Below are 21,138 nucleotides of genomic sequence, written 5' to 3' on the forward strand. Positions count from 1 at the left end.
CAGCCCTGGATCCCCGCCATCACCATGCCCCCCCCCGCCCCGCCATGAGGAAGGGCAGGATGGGGGAACCTGCCGCTGCTTTCATGGGGGGGGGGGGCGGCTTCTTTAGCTCTCGGCTGATGTAAACGCCCAGGTGCCCTTTGAACCCTGGTCGGCACGATGCAAACTGCGAAGTTGCAACCCTGTGAAGTCTTGTGCTGTTGAAGCGTCGGGTTTTGTTCCCCTGACACCAGCAGGTGGCGCCGGTGGAGAGAAACCTCAGCCAGCGGCGAGCCAGTGGCGCATCGCGCTCTGGGTCCCATGCAAAGTAGGACTGGGATTCTCCAGCAGCCCAAGGACTCTGGGGAGGAGCCCTGGGCTTTTTTTGTGCCTGTTCTGACCTTGTACACGGCAGGCCCCAGCGCATCCTGCTGACCCTTTGCTGCTGTGCTCTGGGATGACTGCTCAGGACCCCTCCCCGTAGGAGAGCAGAGCACACACTGACTGCCATGTCTTGTACATACGTACATGCCAACGGGGAGGCAACGCCTGTCCGGGGAGGCCTGGGACGTTCCTTCCTGGCGTGTGGCTACTTGTCTTGTGTGCCTGCCTCGTTCCTTTCGCCACATCGTTATTACTCTGCACAGCCTTACGCGGTGCAAAGCGGGATCTGGAGGAGTCAGCCAACTCCCCTGCTTACACCGGCCCGGCGCAGCTCGGAGCCTCGCGTACACTCGTGGAAGGCGTGCCAGGATCTGCCCGGCGAGGACGCGCTCACACCGGCCCTAGCAGAGAGGCACCGCGTCGTGCGTTCAGTGCCACAGTAGGAACTGGGTTTGTAGCTGTACACGAGCAGCAGAAGAGCGGAGAGGGGAGATATTAAACCGACTCCCTCTGCCTGTCTCTGGGGGAGGAGAAACACTGAAGTTAAATATCAGAGGGGTAGCCGTGAGCTTTCGTGGGTGAATACCCACTTCTTCAGATGCAAGTGGTGGAAAGTTCCAGGGGCAGGTTTATATATGCAAGCAAGAAGCAAGCTAGAGATAGCGAGGTTCGCTATCTCTAGCTTGCTTCTTGCTTGCATATATAAACCTGCCCCTGGAACTTTCCACCACTTGCATCTGAAGAAGTGGGTATTCACCCACGAAAGCTCATGCTGCAAAACGTCTGTTAGTCTATAAGGTGCCACAGGATTCTTTGTTGCTTTTACTGAAGTTAAAGATCCTTTCAGGACTTTTCTAAAAAGGGAACCAGGATCCCTGCCGTACCTCCCTCTCTCTCACCTCGGGCCTCCGCCAAACCCCAGTCAAGTCAATGCGAGTCTTTCCAAGGACTTCGGTGGGGTTTGGATCAGCCCTTAAAGTGGGCTAGGGGGGCCCACACTGCGGGAGAGTCATTGCTAGGCAGGCAGTGGCTCTCACTTTTGCCCACCGCAGCCAGTCTCAAGACCCAACTCTCCAACCTAGGCCCAGAAGCTAGGGGTCAAGTGGGCATTCAGGTGCCCGGGTATCCATCCCAGGCGTTGCCGTGCTGATCGGCGCATCCGCATGCAGAACTAGGGGCCTCGTAGTAGTTTGCAAATTGAGTTTCTGGTATCTTTGCACAGCGCATTGAGATACCCTGAATGTGACGGGCACCAGCTAAACGCCAGCTCCACTCTATGCTCTCTGTGTGCATGTGCACATTTGAATACCAGACACGGGCTCTATTGTTGTTGGCTTTTTATTTCAGTGGCATCTAAAATGCCTTATCTAGGTCATGGCTCCCATGTGCTTGGTGCTGTACATTGTGCTCAAGCCACTAAATTCGGCCCCAGGGCCAAATCTCAAATACACTAGCAATCGGACACAGGATTTTCATTCTCCCTGTTCGAAGATGATCTGCATGATTCCAGGTGGGAGCCCCTGTTTGGAGTTCATACAGCTGGACAGCGTGTTGGGACATGAGCTTCTGAGCCAGGCTCAGGTCTGGTTAACAGATAAACCTGCAGAACTGGTCAGCCTGGTGGGAACCGGGCTACGATGATTTGAAGGGGAGGAAAAGTGCAGGCACGTAGCAACGAGCAGAGCTGATCCAGGCCAGAGGCAGTCCAGGGGCTGCACCAACACCGAGCACCGGATTCAGCTTGCAGCTACACTGCTATAAATCCAGCAAAGTCAACAGAGTTGTGCCAGACTCACACTGGAGCGAGACAGTCCCAGGGTCTCACCCTGCAAGCGCCCCGCCTGCCAATGTGCCTTGACTCTCATCGGGGGGCACTCTCCTTTCGGGGGTGAAAGGAGCTCCGTCTCCTTAGCCCATTCAATGCCGAGGCATCGCTGCTGGGAGGGCTCCCAAGGAGACCCATCAGTGCCAGGAGAAGCGGTGGGTTTTGTGACGTGTCCACCTGCCTGCTGGGAGCCGGACGGACCTGATCCCACTCATTTCACACCAGCCTGGGGACATTCAGAGAGAAGCTACTTGTGGTCATTAGCTGAGCTCAGGGCTCCATTGGGGTAGGTGCTACACACACACACCCAGGAAGAGACTGGCCAGCTCCAAAGACCTCCCAGGCGAAACAAACAAAACAGAAGAACGATGCGCGGTTTTCCCGGTTTCCCATGTGACATGCAGGGAGTCTGCAGTAGGATCAGCTGAGCTTCACACCAGTGTCTTCCACCACAAGACTGTCCATCCCCCTTAGCGCTGGCCCCGCTTTCACTATCCATTCGAGATGGCTGCACGACGCCTGCAATGAACCACTCCGCCCAGCGGAAAGGTTCCAGTTCAGCTGTGCATCTGGAGCTGAGCTTTGCGGTGCAGGCCAGTCTCTGCTATGGCGATAAAATCAGAGTGGCGTGTCCAATACATTATGCACCATAGGCTTATTCTCCCGCCATGGGACAAGATCTGCACATTCTTTCTATAAATCAGCATAGAAAGATTAATGAAGCAGCCCAAGTCAACTTTCCTAAGCTGCATAATTCTTAATTCAGTTTCAAAATAAGAGAGACTTTACAGTAATAATACTCTGTGCCTCAGGAGTGTTTGCAAACAGGAATTAATTACCACTGCTGGGAGAGAGGCGCGTGATCCCTTTTCAACTGTTTGGGGAAACTGAGGCACAAAGAGGCAGAATGATTTGCGTAAGTCTGTGACCTAGCTGGGAGTCCAACCCAGGCTGCATGATGCCTTGGCATGTGCTTTAACCACCGAACCCTCCTATCCCTCTTACCAGACTTACAAAATAGAAATGAAATGTATTGCTGCACACACACAATTCCTGTATGTGTGTGGGTGGGTTGTATGCATTTGGGCACACACATGTATACATGTATATAAACAGCTCAGATTCCCTACCTCTAGGAAACACTTAGCTTACAGACCAAGGCAACTCTGCAAAGAATAAACCTTTCCATCTTTGGCCTTTATCTTTGCACAGATCTGCCCCACGCATGGGCTCAGACCCAACAACTAGACAAGCGTTCGGGATCCCACCTGAGCGCCCTGTTGTGATGCGTAATGACAAGATGGCGAGCCGCAACCCTTGACTAAGAAATGTGACCGATCTCCTTCCACAATCCAGACAGATCCAGCCACCCGGCTGGAGCCTTGAAACTCATTCGGTTCATGATCAGACAGATGGAGCCAAGACAGAAGAGATGCAGCAATGGAAGAATCCTCCTGGGGTCTGAGACTCCACTGCCATGCACCCCATGCCGATATTTACTCTAGGGCAAAATGAGAATAAAATGTGCCCAGGAGCATCGCACATTCATGTGGCCAGGTGCAGGTCAATGGCGAATCAGTCCTCTAATAGCCACTAACTGCAGCAAGATCTCATTACAGAAACAATTCACGGGGCCTTCATGTTTCCCTGTTGGCATTAAACCAGTTGGTGTGGATTAGCACTGCCACGATGCGCTGCAGCCTCTCACCAAGCTGCTGAACCTGGTTGCCTTAATCAGTCCCAAAAGGAATGGAGAGGTTTTATAAAAACGGTAATTAACAAATGAGCGAATCTGGCTGACGAGTGAAAATGACAAGCCCTGGAGACAAGAGGAAGAATGGCCACTGGCCAGTTTGTTTCCATTGCTCCCCGCTGCCCCAGCGACTCAAAGCATCTGTGTAGTGCATAGGAATTGGGTCGCGCCCCTTTAAATACTTTGTGAGCCTTTTAGTGGTGCTCACTAAGTTTCAAAAGGCATCAGAGCCCTGCCAGAGCAGCAGTGCGTACGTGTAGCTGGGCCTTGCTGCATGTTGTATCTAGTTAGTGAACATGGGTATTCAGCCCCCCCGCTGGGCCTATGTGGTTCCTTCACGTTATACGCTGGAAACAGCTACGTTAGGGAGCTCCTAGGCTGAGCCATTCTGGAAAGAGGAGCCAAAAAATATTCAGGATTTTTGGGGGAAAAAAGCGAAGGGCAGGTGACAGTTCAAAAACCACCGTGAATTCAAAATTCCATTTTTTCTGAACTATACCAAGCTTCCCAGAAAAACTCTACCCCAGGAGGAGATGGGGCATGCAACGTTTCAGGATGATAGCTTTTCTTGTTGGCCACTGGATAACAACCTGCTATTGCTGCCAGCTTATGAAGCTGCTCCTTTAGCTCAGGTGCTAGAGGTCTGTGTTTTGGTGCTGAAAAGGCTTTTGTTACTCACCCACATAGTGGCGGCCAGGGAATATCTGACAGCAGGCAGGCAAAACCCGCCTGGGTCAGTCAAGCCCTTAAGTTTGAGCTTAACTTTAAGCTCTGCTGAAACCAAAGTTCTCACTGGTTTGTCTCAAACTGCGGCCCCAAAAACACGTTCATCCAAAATTGTTGGCCACCCTTGAAAATGTTGGCTTTAACCTCTCTGCTTCAGTTTATCCAGGGAATATTGACCTACGTATTACGGTGATAAACCTCACTTAAATCACAGCAGCAGCATGAGGCTTACTCGGTGTTTGTCTAGTGCTTTGAGATGCTTGGATGAAAGGTGAGATCTGTCTTAAATATGATGGGCCAGATGCTCCTAGATGCTGATGGAAATCGGCACAGCTCCATTCATGTTACCCCCATACCACTAGCCAATGGAGCAATGATGGTTTACACCAGTGGATCAGCTGTTCTTTGCTTCTAGGTGACTATTAGAGAAGATGGAATGGCTCATTTCTTCCTCATTGCGGTGGCTTGCAATATACAGAGAACCTACTGAGATTTGTATCTCACTCTGACAACCAAATCTCTCGCCACGTAACAGAAATCCTAGCTGGAGAGTAGCTATTTCACCAGACTGGTTGATGGGGTGGGGGCAGGGCAGTAAAGCAGACCCCTCAAAACCCAGGAAAGGCCAAGAGAGAGACTGGGGAAGGGAACAGGAATGACTATGGGTTAACACACCAGCCTTCCACCTCTGCAAACCCGGGTTGAATTTTTCTTGGCAGATGGAAGTAAAATCTCATCTCATCCTCCTTCTGAGTCTTGTTCCCCGACAGGAAACCCCAGTGCAGTTTGCCACGAGTGTCACTCTCTCCCCCCAGGAGATGCCCAGCATTCGGATGCCACGGGGGGCCGTAGGTCAGGGCTAAAATGCACAATGCAAGAGCTATGGACGGGGAGAACTTTTCAGAGCATCGGCCCAGGTTCTGTCTCGCTCTGGGCACGGCGATCAGTCCCTTGCTGTTTATAAATACCCAAGAGGCAACCTTTTTTTTTCCCCTTTGGTTTGGTTGGTTGTTTTTTCCTCTCCAATCAGTCTTGATCCCTAAGGGAGGCCGCATTGGCTTTGACCCAATCACTGGCAAATACAAGACTCTTGTAATGAACCAATTTCATTTGACGCTGGTGAAATGCCATCTTGCCCCGGGTAAAGAAACATAAACGTCTGTTTGCCGTTCACTTTGAACGTGGACAGGAATCATGTATTTCTGAACATTCAGGGGTCTGATCCAAAGCCGGTGAAACACCGAGGGGCGTCTTTCAATTGACTTCAAATGCTTCTGATCAGGCCCCATACTTTTTACCCCTAATCATTGAAGCAAATGGTCCCATGTGTAACATCCCTGCTTTCATTTAAAGGGGTATTGCCAATTTTCACAAAACACCTAGAAATGTTTTCACTGTTTCTTGAAAACGGATTAAGCAGCTGGTTATTTTTTTTTAATTCACATATTCCCCTAGAGTGCTGAAAGCCCAAAACAACAACAACAGTGGGTTAGTGCACGAGAAAGAGAAACTGACTATAAACAGAAAGCAAAACTGACCTCCCTGAATTCAGAGTGATCAGATAATATTGACAATAACGTTAGGATCTGGGGGTTTGTTTACATATATTTCAGTTTTAATTATCTGATGCGGCGTTGCCAACCCTTGCAATTTTACTGCGAGTCTCACAATATTTGGTATTTTTTCTTAAAGCCCCAGCTTCTGGAATCCTGTGATTACATGAGAATCTCAGCTTTAGTTAACAAAAAAAACCCCATGTTTCTACCCTTCATAGTTGTGTGGGAAAGCTTGAGAACATGACCCTAACAACAGAGTCCCACCCTCCATGTATTTTTAATCCCAGGATTTTTAAGCAAAGCTCATGATTTTGGGGGACAGCTATCTATGCTGATTGACACTAGGTGAGGATCTGGGCAGTAAGCAAGCCAGTGAATCATAGAATATCAGGGTTGGAAGAGACCACAGGAGGTATCTAGTCCAACCCCCTGCTCAAAGCAGGACCAATCCCCTGACAGATTTTTGCCCCAGATCCCTAAATGGGGATCATTTACACTGGGAAAAACCAGCAGGAAGTACTAAAGACAATGGGGCTGAAGCAGTGAGATGTAGGTCCCACATCTGTCTGTCCAGCTGCAAACACATGTAACTCTATCAAAGCCAGGCTGAAGGCGGTGGGGAGCGAACAGTGGGGTTTTATATCAGCAGAGGCTGTTTGCGATCAGCACCACTTGCTTCATGTGGCTTTGTACAGCGGAAATAAACCGTATTTATGGCTGTACACAAATGTACATATCTCTGTCTCTCTTTATGGACGTCAGCTGAAATCAACCCAGCCCTGGCCCAGCTGTGCTGCCAACCTGTCCTTGGGCGCAGGAATCGGGCACCCCAAGTGAATTTTCAAGACTGCGACAGGTGTTGTATCAGTAAGGGCGTAACGAGTGACCTTTGTCCTCATTCAAGTGCTTGAGCCAGTCGCTCCAGTCCTGGCCTCTGGGACGGCGGCGTTTTGGTGACGTTTCTGTAACGGACGCACATTTTTTCTCTCTCTCTTTTTCTGTTTGTCTGAATAAAGTGAGTTCCAAATCCTCCCTCGACTCCTGGGCTGATTGACCCCTTTCAGGGCCCACTGAAAAAAGAAACCGACATTGGCTGCAGCGCAAGAGGAAGGAGAGGAGAATGAGCTCAGCACATGTGAAGGGGACGAGGCAATGCTAATCCACGTTCAGACCCACCCTCTCCTGCCTGGGCGTGAACCTCGACGCTAGGACATACCTCCCTGCCCCCAGCCGGCTCTGACCCTCTCGCAGCGCCAAAGAGGGGGCTGATGTCAATCTTTACCCCAGACCAGGATTCCCCTGCACACTAAAGGAATCCTCAGCCGCCCCTTTCAGGCAGATCTGGGGTCACGAAGTATAACTCGGGCATCATCCTCACCAAATCACGTGGAGAGCTTGAGTCCCTGCGAAGTAGACAGGCCCCCAGTGCCAAACTGGGGGGTAGCCGTAGTGGTGCAGAACTCTCCAGACTGGGTGGATGTGGCCAGTGGAGGTTCCCTTGTTTAAGGGAACCCCCTAGTGGGGTAAGGCCACCATAGCAGCTCTTCTGCCACCGCTCCACTGCCAGTGGGCATGGCCAGTGGAAATAGGGCAGGCCTGGGATGGTCCCAGCCCCCGCAGGTCAGAGTGGCCCCCTGGGGCAGTGTGGGGCTGGTGTAGCACACAATCCCAAGATGGATGTCCCGTCACACACAGTGAGGTACCTAGCTGCCACCAAAGGAAGCGTTGTCCTCCGAAAATAACGTTAACAAAAGACTGGATGCCACAGCCTGCGTGGCATGAACTCAGCGGTGCCCAGGCCAGCGTAACGTGCTTGCAAAGTGTGTAACAGCCCCATCTAGTGGCTGAGCCGCACAAAAGATACCAGTCCACTGCTGCTGCTGCCTAACAGTTACTCCTCTAGCTCAAGTGGCAGAGGACGGTGTGATGGTGTAAAGGGGCTGCAAACACTGCTAGCAGCTTCCTGGGGAGGTCGTTATCTCAAGAGTCCAGCTTGATACTCTTGGGCTTTAATTTCAGGCTAAGGATTCTGCGTTGGTGAATTCGGCTGCACTCTGTAGGAAGGAAAAGAAGTGGCCTGAGTCTCCAAAGCCTGGAACCGCCTACGGTCATCTACATCTGTGCACGGGGGCTGTAAAACACTACCTGATCGCAGGGGAAATCCTGGCCCCATTGAATCAGTTGCAAAGCTCCCACTGAGTGGAGTGTGTAAATTCCGACATAAGGTGCTAGGCAGCGGGGACGCAGGCCCAGTGCGTGTTCGGTGTGCTAAGTGATCGCCAGGGCAGAACAAGCCTCGGAGCATCTGTCCAGTTAGGAGGGTTGCTGTGATGCAATCTATTGGAAACCACCCCGTCCCTGGGCTCTCCCACCCCCTCTGGGTGTCTCTGAGCCTACAAAACATCCAGGATCTCAGAGAATTCTTGCTGCCACTGCTCCCTTGTCTACGTACCTGCCCAATGCCCACTGGAGTCAATGAGGGTGTGATTGGGCCTTTGGGGGCTGAGTTTCAGAGGTGCTGAGTGACATGAGGTCCTAGGTTGGCTGCCCCTTGTGAGACCCTTTTCCGGTCCCCTCGAGTGCTCTCCTTGCAAGTGGCAGGCCTGTGCCTCCGCTTCTGTTTGGGGTGGGACCCGACATCTGCTATCCAGCTGGGTCTCTCGGTTACGCCTCCCAGGTTGCCATTCATGATACCTACCACGTCCAGCAGATGTGGCACCTAGCGATTCCCTTAATAGTTAAAATATGATTTATTTGCCAACAGGTACACAGCAGTCAGAGAAACTGATTTCAAACAAGAGACCTGTGCACGTATTATCTTACGCATGCTTTACATTCCCCTCCGGCCCCTAGGTGGACTTCTTTCCTGGGTGCTGGCTGGTGAGTCTTGCCCACATGCTCAGGGTTTAGCTGATCACCATATTTGGGGTCGGGAAGGAATTTTCCTCCAGGGCAGATTGGCAGAGGCCCTGGAGGTTTTTCGCCTTCCTCTGCAGCGTGGGGCACAGGTCACTTGCTGGAGGATTCTCTGCACCTTGAGGTCTTTAAACCACAATTTGAGGACTTCAGTAGCTCAGACACAGATTAGGGGTTTGTTATTGAAGTGGGTGGGTGAGATTCTGTGGCCTGCGTTGTGCAGGAGGTCAGACTAGATGATCATAATGGTCCCTTCTGACCTTAAAGTCTATGAGTCTATGGACATGGCTTGGCCTTGGTACCCTCTGTTCTCTTAGGGACAGCCTGCTTCCCACAGACCCCGACTCTGCTGCAGCTGATGGTGGCCCCGCTATCTTTCCACCGGGCGGATCTTTTAACTGATCCGTGTCTTTCGATCTCCGGGTCACCAGCCTCTTTCACCAGGACTGGGGTCTCCTCTTCACAGCTATTAACCAGGTGATTGTGTTTGAGTGTTTGTTGGGATGCTCCTTATCCAGGCCATTATGGGGCCTTTCTTGCTTAGTATCCTTAATTGCTCCCTTTTGCTCTAACTCCACCGCAAGCCACCCGGCTGTGACAGTCTGGGGTGCGATCCAGACCAGCGAGGGCTTGTCTCACCACCTGCCCTGTAATCCTGAGTGCCTTAAATGTTCCACTGCTGTGGCTCCTGGCCTGGACACCAGCAGACAAGCACGTGCTCTGATTCTGCATGTTACAGCCACACGCTGGTATCCACCAGCCTTGGTTACTACTAGCCAAATGACCCCAACACATTCCCAGCCCCCAACTTTCCCAGAACCACGTGCTTTGCAATGTCCAGCCCTCTCCCGCACCATTCGGAAGAATAATAAGATTTGTTTGCTCCTTTAAAGAGTTAATACCCAGCAGCCTGCCACATTCACTGAAGTTAACAAGCACTTCAGTTCAAACACAGCGTGCGGTTGCTTTAGATTAAAAGTAAAACAAGTTTACTAACAAAAGCAGATCAGATTTTAAAGTATAAGGGACAAAATTACCGGTTAGAGAAGTGAAAAAACGCTTACTAGTGACTAGGATTTAACAAAATGATAGTCCTGGCTCAGAGTCAAATTCTTTCTTACCACATGTCTTCTCAGCAGGATGGCTGACCAGCGACATGGTCAGGATCTCCCACAAAGCTCAATTCCTTTGTCTCCTTAGATGAATGATAACTTGGGGTTTCTTGCCGCTTTCTTTTATAGTCCAGGGGGACCTTTGAAATGGATTCCTCTGAAGGTTATTCTGCGAATAAAGGTAATTCAAGCTGTGAGTCTGGTGGTGAAGGAAATGCCACGCTGGTTTCTTCCCCCACTGGTGTTTGCCATAACACAAATTGATCTGTTCCTGCCCTCTCCGATGCAAACAAACGGCCACTCGCCATGAGATTGCCAATCGGCTCAGATGACACCTGGCTGAAGGCGTCTGCTTCTCTTTTGTCTGGGAGAAACCCGTTTACCCACTTCCCAGACTTGTCTGGGAAACACATTTACACTCCCACGTTTCCGTCACATGGGTGCAGCCCCTTGGGCATTTACCAAACACGCACCACACAAGACTATTAATGTTGTATATTTCCAGTGATACCTTACATGCAGTGATGAGCTGCCAAAATCTTAACAACCGGTTCCCTATAAAAAGTTCTGATTTAAGGGGGGGGGAGTGGGGGAGGGGCCGGGGAGGGGGGAGACATACTCGTGGGACCGGGGGCCCCTGCAGGGCCTGGGGAAAATTGCCCCCCCACCAGCGGCCCTGGAGCTTGCAGCCCCCACCCCTTACCTTGCCTGCAGCTCAAAGCAGCAGGACGACTCAGGAGCTCAGCTGGCCACACTGCAGCTGGGGGGGAAATGGGGGAGGGGCCAGGGGAACCTCAACCTCCCCAGCTGAGGATCCTGGGAGCAACAGGATGGTCCGGCCCACGGACTGGAGTTCTTTGCCCACCCCCTGGCCCTTTAACAACCGGTTCTCCACGGTGGTCTAATTTTAGCAACCGGTTCTTGGGAACTGGTGGGAACCCGCTCCAGCTCACCACTGCCTTACATGATACACATCAGGTACCGGTTATGACATTGGTGAGCTGGGGTACTCTGAACTGGCCAGGCCAGCCAAAGCTCCCTGCCTCATATCACTGAGCCTCTTGCACTTGGGATGCCGTTAGGGTCACACCATCCTAAACACAGACGCGGGCGCAATAGTCATAAGAAATAATGCAGCTATTTCCCAGTTCTTCACGCTGAGCGCCCATCTGGGAAAGGGACCACTCAGTGCAACACGCATCAGTCTACTCACAGGATTGCAGGCTGGGAGGTTCAGATCCGGGGTTCTAGGTGACATAACCCCAAGCTCGCCACCCCCTCATCCAGGGGTCAGGATGTGGAACTCCCCCGGATGTTTGTGGTTAGCCGGGGGGGGCAAGGTTTGTGCAGAAGGCTAGTTAATGTCCGCACAGCACTTTGCAGACGTCAATGCCACATCAGTGCCCAGCATCCCACCCTGGGTCCCTGCTGCCAGGACGCTCCTCCTCTCACCCAGCTGGGCTTTGATTTTTTTCTTTCAATGAGCTGGGACACTTCACCCCCTTCTCGGCGGGGATTAAAGATGAGCCCTCAATTGCATAATAAAAAAGGCTTCCATGAGAGGCTCCACACCGAGAGTTAAACAATTAAATATGATCTAATTATAGTATTACAAAGCAAACCGAGTCTCATTAGCACCTTTTGGGAGGCAATATTTATTTCCAGACGTACAGCGGGAACAGATCCCTGACTCGATTCTCCGCTTTCCCACCTGTTTTAATTTGAAAAAAAAACTTTTCGGCTTTTAGTTGCTGGCAACCAAAACAATTTTCAGTTTCTAGTTTTTCAATGAAACCTGCCAAATTTTCAACAATAACGGACATTTTTTTTTTACAAAAATTGCTGTTTTGACCAAAAAAAAAAGGAGCAGTTTTCCCTCTGCAAGCGGGGCAGTATTATAATCCCCATATTACAAGTGGGAAACTGAGGCACAGAGACATGCCTAGCATCAAACAGGAAATCTGTGAAAAAGGTAGATTTTCAACCCTAGCTCGCCTGACGGTGCTTTAACTGCAAGCCTCTTAGCAGTTTCACGCGGTATTTTCTGCAACCTCTGCTTGTCGCCACGTTTATGGTCCAATTCAATTACAATCACGACAGGGAGAAAATGTTTGTATTGGGGAGGGACATTAAGATTGGAGCTGGGACTAGACCACACGGGTCACATCCAGATTTCCCCAAATATCCTGGGTGTTCAGATCAGAGAGCTTTGGTTTGGCCCATGATGGAGCTACGGAGCCAATTCCCAGCTCTGCCACGGACTCCATGTGTGAGCTTGGGGAAGTCACTTCATCTCTCCGTGCCTCCATTCCCCACCTGTAAAATGGGGACTCACACCCTTTGTCTGTATCGCTTTCCTGTGGCACTCCGTCTCCCTCTCGTGGTGACTGGAACACTGCCAGAGGTTAATGAGCCTGCTACAGCCTTCATTAGCCAAAAGCGGGGTGTCTCTGAGCTTAGGCAATAGAGGTCCCCACATTGACATTCAGAGTCATCAGTTTAATCTCTGGTGCAGCCGACATCCATGGGTGCATCATTAGAAGCACCTTCATGCGTTCTCCAATGCTACCCCTCGTGCTTGGAAGATGCTCCCCATGAACTTCTGCAAAGTTATCGCATTATCCTCCTTAGATCTATCCTCTGCTCCGACGCCTACAAAAAACTGGACAACAACCAGGCTGTTGGTGTGCTGAGACCACTGACCAATACTCCTTGTGCTCCCCTATCTGTCTGTCTCCACCTGTTGTCTCTTTTCTTAGACTCTAAGCAGTGGCGGATTAGCCACTGGACCAATGGGGCCTCTGCTGGGGCCACCCAGAAAATGGGCACCCCTGTACCCAGAGCCACTCCGCCTGTCCGGCACTCCTGCCAGGGAAATGGGGTCCGGGAATGGGGGGCTTCCCCTGCTCTGCATAACCAGTGCTCCTGCCAGGGAAATGTGCTGGGTGGGTGGAGCAGGGGAAGGCCCCGCACCTGAACCCCGTTCCCCAGCAGGAGCACCGGGGGGATGACTACACGCGCATGGGGTGGGGAGGGACCCCCACTTGCTCTGGCCCAGGGCCCCACAAACCCCTAATCCACCTCTGACTGTAAGCTCCCTGGGGCAGGGACCATCTTTTTGTTGTGTTTGTACAGCACCTAGCACAACAGGCCTGGTCCATGACTAGGACTCCTAGCACTACAGTAATACAAATAACCCATAAGTATAAATGTCTATTTCGATTGCAAGGTCTTCGGTCTTTCACTATGGGTCTGTACCGCACTTTGCACAATGGAGTTCTGATCTCAGTCGGGGTCTCTGAGTGCTGCCATCAGATAAACACCACCACCAGTAATAACAAACAGACTCAAAGTCTGGATTTCACACCAGATCCATCTCCACCTCCCTCAGCAATTTGGCAGTTCAGCTGTGGAGTTCATTCTGAGCCCATCTCTAATAAAAACCAGAGATGGATACAGAACCGACCTGCCCATATGGATAGTTACCTTTTCACCTCTATGAACAGCCTGTTCTTAGAGCTGATGGATGTCTCTGTCACTGGCAAACTTGATCCTCGTGTCATCTGGCTGGGGATCCCCATCCCACCTACCTCCTCCCTTTGGAGGGAACAAATTTTCCAGCCAACCCAATTAATATAAACTATGCTTGCAGTGCAGTTCTCCAGAAGTTCTTTATTAACAACCTTGTTACAATGCGAGAGCGGAGGAAGGCGAGAGAGAGAGAGAGAAGCTGGTGGTTTTAATAAACACGCCAGCACCACGCTCGTCAATTAAATCAGAGCATAAATGAGAGATAACATCACTTCAATATTGATGCAGGCTGGTTAAATACGAACCCTTCTGGCGGAGAGCGGAGAGGATGCTGATATTTCACCTCCAACAGACACGCTGCTTGTAATTTATATGCAGGGACAGGCACATACACTGCTGGGTTTGTAAACTCATTAATAAGACACAGAAGATGTTGCAAGCGGGGGCTAATAGAGCACTGCACCGCTCATTAAAAGTTCAAAGGAAAACATGGCTTAAAGCGCCGGCTCCTGATTAAATAACCATCCCAGATAATAATCACCAGTGTCCCTAATTGGTCTCCAATAGGAACACGCTGCCCAATTCACGGAGGATCAATGGCTGTTAGCCAGGATGGTCAGGGAGAAAACCCCAACGGATAGAACAAAGGTTCAGCTTTTCCTTCTGACGCTGACCTTTCTGAGGCTGCTGGACACAGGCAAACCCCGTGCCCCCCTCTGGCTCTCCAGCTCCCAGAAGGATGGTCCCAGGCTGTGCTGCCGGGTGGCCTTTTAAAGCCTGGCCTGGATTATGGATGAGACTGCAGACTGCACTAAGGAGTGAAATACACCCAGCTTTTCCCAGGGCAACCTTTCTCGAAAGCCGTGAGGGGAAACGCCCGTCATCCCTCCCTGGGGATCCGCCACACGGCCAAAAAGCCCACCTGATTTGGGGGTTGAGGGAGTAAGGAGCATAGCCACTAAAGTCACTCTTGGAGCAAGGGGTAAAGAGCCCTTTGACCTCTGTGTACCCAGCAGAATCCAGAGGGCAGGAACCGCTCAGAGAGCCGGACACCACATCTGAGCTGAACTTTCCTGTGGAAAATGAAATTACCTTTAAAACATCTGCAACCCTTGGCCGAGGGCAGCTGTCTCAGCAGCCTATTGGCTTTCCACACAAGTGGGCTCCGTGCAATCTAGGGTGACCAGACAGCAAGTGTGAAAAATCGGGATGGGGTGGGAGGTATAAGAAAAAGACCCAAAAATCGGGACTGTGCCTATAAAATCGGGACATCTGGTCACCCTAGTGCAATTATAGAACAATTAGTCTTTCCACTGGGTTTACGCCATTCCCTTTGCCCTCCTCACAGATATGCAAAGCAAAGAGCCCCATGGCCTGGGGCGGTTCAGTCTGTGAGTTATACAGGGACTAAAATGATCTTCCCACAGCCTCTCTCAGCCAACTCAAACTGCCGTGCTAAATACCTGGGCTCAGGATCAGCCATGGGAACCCAGATCCTCCTTGATTTCAAAGGGAGTTAGGCACCTTTGAGGATCTGAGCCAGGGCTCCCAAGCTGAGAGCAGGTGACTGCAAGGCTGAAATTAGGCTGCCCATAAGGCCTGATCCTGAGTGACGATGACCCAGAGGTCGAGGGCTTTTCTGTTTGTCGACCAGCCAGGCTGCGGGGCCAAGCAAGGAAAGGATGGGCTCTCTCTAAATCAAACGTAGGTAGCAGGGCAGACCCAGGATTGTTTGACCTCAAGGTTAAGGATTAAGGCTCAGGACCCTGAACGAGACATAGTGACTCACTCAGTGCAAAGCCACTTCTCACCCTAGGCTGGTGGGGATGGCTTCTTGGCCAGACCTCTCCCTTTACAAAGGCACTACCCTGCCACCAGACCCACCTGACCAGAGAGTCTCCCCCAATAGCAGATCAGGCCTCCCTTTGGAACTGGCTCTTTCTACCTTCTCTGGGTAGAGGGTTGCCATACATCAGGGTTTCCACGAAGATGACCTCTTTTTTGGTCCTCTGATCTCCGTCCAGGCTGATTTTTTTGAAATATGAACAAATGTCCATGATTTTTTTCCTTGCTCATCCTTTTTCCAACATCGATTCTGGTAGAACTGCAATTCCCAGCATGCCCTAATAGCAGTGTGTGTGTGTGCGGGTGCATGTGCATGCGTGCGTGTGTGCGTACTGGCTTCCCACCCTTACTTCTGTGCTGCAGCTGGTGGCAGCCCTGCCTTCAAAGCTGGGCAGCCGAAGCATGGTGGCTACAGGCCAGCTGCCCAACTTTGAAGGCAGCGTCGCCGCCAGCAGCAGCACAGACATCAGGGTGGCATGGTATTGAGTCGCTTGAAGGGATCCTGCTTGTATTGTACAACTTCAGGCACACATCTGGCAAAGACTTCCACAGCTACCTGATGAGCAATCAACCCCTGCCTAGAAAGATACGCTCCATGGAGAAACATGCATGGGCACAACAGGAAGATGTGAAGTAGGAAAGGGCTGACTGCATGTAAAAACGTTCATTTAAATTTGATTCCCATTTGTTTCTGAGGCCATTAGACTTGTTATTTATAGACGTTAGATATTCAAAGCAGAAAGAAACTGTAAAGTAGGAACTGAAACACACACACCCCCAGCTCCCCTCCACCCAGCAGCACCTCTATTTGGGAACTATGGTCACCCAATCTGGGTAAGACAATGGTCCCTTTTCTCCACTGCCACCTGCTCCCTGGAGAATCCCTGCAGGGAGCGTTACAGTGGTCTCCAACACAGGGGACATGCTGGGGGCAGGTACAGAGAGGGCTTAGCTAGAGAGCTGCTGCGCTACAACTATTTTTTGTTCCCCCTGGAGCACAGGAGCCATGCGCAGCATAGGAATAAGGTAGAGCAGTCCTAAGGCTGCTCTAATTTACACCGGTGGCCAGGCAGGCCATAGGAGAATGCCAGAATGCTTAAACCCACCTTTGCCCCCTGCCCCATGCCAGTTTCTGTACCAAGCACAGAGACCAATGAACAGACAACGGGGCCAATTGTCTCCAATCTCAACCTCCGAGAGCCACATCGGCATGCACTGCTGGGCTGAGGGGTCCTTTTCCTCGTCTCGTTATGCCCCAAGCAGAACCCGTTCCCAGCTCCCTGCACACACAGCTCCCAGCTCCGGGGCCCGATCCTTTCCCTCTCCCTGTGGCAGGCAGCATGCAGGTTCCACCCGAACACAGAAGGGCTCTTCCTCTGCTCTGCTTCCCCACCTCCTTCAGAGACCTCATTAGGGAAGAGGAAAAGAACATCCTCCGCCTTTAATTTCAGGCAGCTGGTCAGCCAAGAAAGTGCTTTAGAGGAGATGAAACAATCCACCCCGAGAGGCAGGCCCCGATCACGGCGCATTTGATTGGCAGATTAAAGCAGGAGCAGGCTTGGCTCTCAATCTATTACGGCTGTCCCTTTGGCAGAACTCCTGCACCCCCTCGCCCCGCAGGGCACGGCACCTGTGCGATGCCGGTGGAGACAGGGGGCCTGGAACCTGGTAAGACTCCCACAGCGAAGGCAGAGTCAGTGAAGCTCAGTAGGGCTGGAGGGTTCATCCCAACTGATTTTCTGTTCCTCCTTGCGCGGGTTCCCCCCTGCCGCTCGTGCCTGGGGAACAAAACCCAGCCATCACGTTCTGTAGAGCTGCTTCCACGCTAGGAACTGTGCTGGTATCACTGTGGCCGGAAGCCGCGCCCATAGCAAAATAGCTCAAGAGATGTGAAATCTGTGTGTACAGCCGGCAAAGTGCCTTGCCAAGGTTACCCAGATACTCCATGGCAGAGCCAGGAGTAGAACCCAAATCCTAACCCACTGTCATACCCACAAGAGCAGCTCATTGATTCCAGTGAGAGAGGACTGAGAGCCGTCCTGGATTTGGCCCACTGGGTAATTTGACTCAGAGGGGCCTAGCAAGAGGCATTTATAGCCACTGGTGAAACTGATGCTCCCCCCCCCCCCATAACCCCCAGACCTCTATATATGGGTCTGGTTCACATCTCTCCTTCCAGCGCTACTCAATCTTTATTTTTGCCCAAGTCATCTCTTTCCACAAAGCAGCTGAAATCAGATCCCACCACCACCACCGAACCGAGAAATATTCTCCTCTCCTTGCTCAAATATCTGCTCTGCTAATCCTCGTCCGTTCCTGCCCCTTCCACAGCCACTGCTCAGGTCCCCATCGGCACCACAGATTGAAGCTCGCTGTCATTTTAATTTTGCTGGGCAATCGTTCTCAATCATGGGAAAATCATAAAAACAAAAGCTTTAGCCTGCCCGGCCTCTTCGTTGGCGTGGCTCACGCCTGCTGGGCGTTTTTTTTTTTTTTCCTTTCGCCTTTAAAACTGGCTTTTGTCTCAGGAATCTGCAATTGTGCCGGTAATAAAGTTATTTCCCGCAATGTGACGCACACGTTCTCCATCCACACGCTGCGGCGTGCAAGGGGCACGTGTGTGTGTGTGTGTGGGACGAGCTGATGGTGTGTTTTGTGCATGGCCTCTCTTCTCTAGTCTGCCGCGGGGACTGTATTCACACCGGGTTCTTTCTTCTCTTGCAGCTGGGAGAGGAGTCGAGCGTAATCTGTAAATTACACAGATGAGAGTGGAACCCTGCTGAGGCTCAGTTTAAAAAAATACTGTATCTACGCAGGGTCTGTACAGGGATGTGATGGGGGTGGGGAAGGGATGAGGGGCTCCCATGGGGACGCTGACATTTCCCCATGCACGGGGGGTCTATAAATAGAACGGTTTGAAAAGCCTTTTGATCTCACAAGTGTTGTGGGGAGGGGGAATATTTAAAAGGAGCCATTGAGAGGCAGACAGGTTGACCGTAAATGGGATTCTCCATTGAAAATTTCAGCCTCAAGGATAATTTTCCACCCCTCAAACGTGCCTCCGCAGTCGATCGTCCTTGCACAAGAGAGGTTAAGGGCTGGAGCAGCAGGATTATTGTGGGTCAGGGATGAGGTCTGAGCAGGGTTGAACGAGCAGGAGTTGCAGCAGGTCGGGGTTGAGGCACATCGGAAGAGCTATGAAGGGAAATTTGCACTAATCTCTGGCTTTAATCAGGACTATTAACCCTCCCGTTTACGAGCAACAAGTTGAAGACGGCTTTATGTCCCAGGGGCCTGATTCTCCTCTCACTGACACTTGAGAAATCCAAGTGACTTCGGTGGAGCCAAGCCTGATTTACATCGGCGTAGTGAAAACTCAGGCCTGACTTTCAGCAGCCACAGTCGGAAGCAGGTTTTTTCAAGAGCTCAGCATGTTGGGTGCTCACTCTGAGCCCTTTGGCCAATCTGGCTCCAAGTAGCCCATAGGGAGCTGAGGAGTTTTGAAAAATCTGTCCCCAGTTACGGGTGCTGAGCACTTGAAATCATGGCTATAGACTCCAATGAAAAGAGTACACACACAGAGAATGTGATAAAAACCTAATAAATACTCTTGCTGGAAGGCTGCAGAGTAACACTACTCATTTCTTAGAATTCAGAATGACAACACACAAGAACCCAAGAACAGAGAGAAAGAAAACAGGCTGCTCCCTAAGGCAGCGTGGCATGACTCACCCCCCGCCTTGCTCTTTTTCCAAACTGACTCTGACCACACACTTTCCTATAGAGCTCCTTAGCCCACAAGTATGATCAGAAACCATGCCCACCCCATCCCCCTACCCTTAAAATGATAGCTTGCAATTCCAACACAATTGTCAATACACCCCCAAAAAGCTGTCCCCACAACTACAGCAACCACACACTTTACTTCAGGTCCCTGCCTCCTCTATACAGACGCCTTCCCTCTGAGCCTTTTACTTTGAAAATGTATGTGATCATTAGCGCCTGCCACCGGATCGACTACACGTAGAGTCCCTTTGCAACCACAATGTGCTACTGCCGGACCTTTTGTTATGGTTTTATTTTAATAGCCCGGTTCAACTCTGGTAAAATTTAATTTGCAATTTAAATGCAAATGAGGATTTACTGAAAAGGCAACAGAATAGTTCATTTCAGCCTGCTCCTTTCGCTCTCTGGTTAATACGTCTTCGGGATTTAAGTATTTATTACTTCGACCCTTTCCGTGTATAAATGTTTTTCTTCTTCTCAGAAACAATGGCAAGAGCACCAAGGTGATGGGATTAGAGAGAGGCAGGGTTTAGATCTACAGACACTTCTGCTGTGAACGAATGATCGTCCTATTCACAGAGTGAACTGATAAAATTATATCCTGAAACGTCACCAGCGGAAGGCTGAGAGCAGCAAAAGGCTTAGGAAGAACGGGCTCTGGAGCTGGGCTTTGCAGGCTTCCGCTGGACGTTTGGCTGGCACTTCTCTTCGGTGCGGGCAAGAATCTGTCCTGCAGCAGGCGCTACAAGGAAAATCAACCAGAGTCTGCCGGAAGTCAGAGTTGCTCCTGCTGAAATGGGAGCCCCACCCCTTTGAGACAGGCACCACCACCACAGAGGCAAAAGCAGAAAGCCCACTCCTTGGGATTCTGGCAGGCTGTCACAGCCAGCTGCAGAAGTGTGCGCATCGGGGCAGGTTTCCTGAGCCCCAGCGCTCCCTGGCACCCCCAGACATGGATAAGCCAGAAGCTGGAGCTAACCAGAGTCCCATTCCAGCAAACCATTTAAGCACGTGCTTAACTTTAAACAGGCGAGTCAGTCGGGGTGGGGGGCGGGTCACGCATTCTGGAAACTATGCGCAAGCCAACGTTCTTTGAAGGATCCAGGGCCCTGGAGAATGGAGATCTGGATTAGGGCGACAGATGGCTCCGAGGACTAGTAATAGGATCTAGATGGTTTGAATCTGGCTCCAGTCAGAAGCACCTGAAATTTGGGTCTCAGTCTAATTGCGACTAGGCAGACAAGATCAAACCCAGGTCCATCTAGTCCAGGATGCCACCTCTGACACTGGCCAGGGTCCAGCTGCTTCAGAGGAAGGTGCAAGAACACCCTGCAGTGGGCAGATATGGGGTAATTTGCGCCCCCCTCCTAACCCTTAATAACTTGAGATCACTTTAAGTCCTGAATCGTGAGGTTTTACATCCCCTCCCAGAACTCTTCTGCCGTTCTAGCCCTGGATAACCCTCAGACACATCCTGACAGCCCCCTCTGCATCTGGCCAGCCCCAGCCTAGTGAAGATTGGCATCAGATTCGCATGAGTAGTTGGTGCGATTCCCAGAGCTGCCATCCTCAGTGCCAGGCGAGGCGAGGCAGTGGGAGGGGGGAGACTGAGGGAGAAAGGGGGAGCGGGTTAAGCAATTCCTTCAGTGGCGCAGAAAACATTTGAAAACTTGAGCAGACTCTCTCTTGGCCGCATCCATGGTTAAGCGGGAAAAAGGAAATATT

Source organism: Mauremys mutica, chromosome 23 (assembly GCF_020497125.1).
Source record: "Mauremys mutica isolate MM-2020 ecotype Southern chromosome 23, ASM2049712v1, whole genome shotgun sequence".
NCBI classification, from domain to species: Eukaryota; Metazoa; Chordata; order Testudines; family Geoemydidae; genus Mauremys; species Mauremys mutica.